Here is a 473-nt window from a genome sequence, read left to right on the forward strand (position 1 = left end):
AAAAAAAAGGACATGCATGAACGCTGCACTGAACAAAAAGGAGGAAAGATTGAAACGTATTCTGTATATGCATATCCGAACATAAGCAGCAACACATTGATACTCGACATCACAGTTATACCGTCTTACATAATTTACAATTCACCAAAAGAGATGCAAACATGTGTACGCATAAATCAAATTCTTTGTGTGTGTATATATATATAGTACTTATGCCACCGTCTCCCAATACTTTGTGTGTATATATATGCATGTCAAATTCGCTCCTGCAGAAATATGTTCCTCGGCATCAAACTAATAATCATGACATATGGCAGGAAACATTCAACATTCAGAGATTCTTCATTACCTGCATATTGAAGAGCAGAGGGTGCTCTACCAAATTCCATCCGCCGATTGAGCTTTCCTTCTTTTCGACGTCAACATAACCAGGATCTGGATTTGGAACACTATAGTGACTACAGTTTCCCTAC

General features: G+C 37.8%; 1 long non-coding RNA gene across 1 annotated transcript; it reads right to left on the minus strand.

Moving 5' to 3' along the window:
* Nucleotides 1–38: 38 nt before the first annotated feature.
* LOC104798821 lies at nucleotides 39–467 on the minus strand. Its single transcript, XR_769491.1, has 2 exons — nucleotides 350–467; nucleotides 39–266 (listed from the first exon to the last, which is right to left on the minus strand). It is a non-coding gene; the product is annotated as an uncharacterized LOC104798821 (long non-coding RNA).
* Nucleotides 468–473: the final 6 nt, after the last annotated feature.

The sequence above is a fragment of the Tarenaya hassleriana genome, unplaced genomic scaffold (genome assembly GCF_000463585.1).
Source record: "Tarenaya hassleriana unplaced genomic scaffold, ASM46358v1 Cleome5801, whole genome shotgun sequence".
NCBI classification, from domain to species: domain Eukaryota; kingdom Viridiplantae; phylum Streptophyta; class Magnoliopsida; order Brassicales; family Cleomaceae; genus Tarenaya; species Tarenaya hassleriana.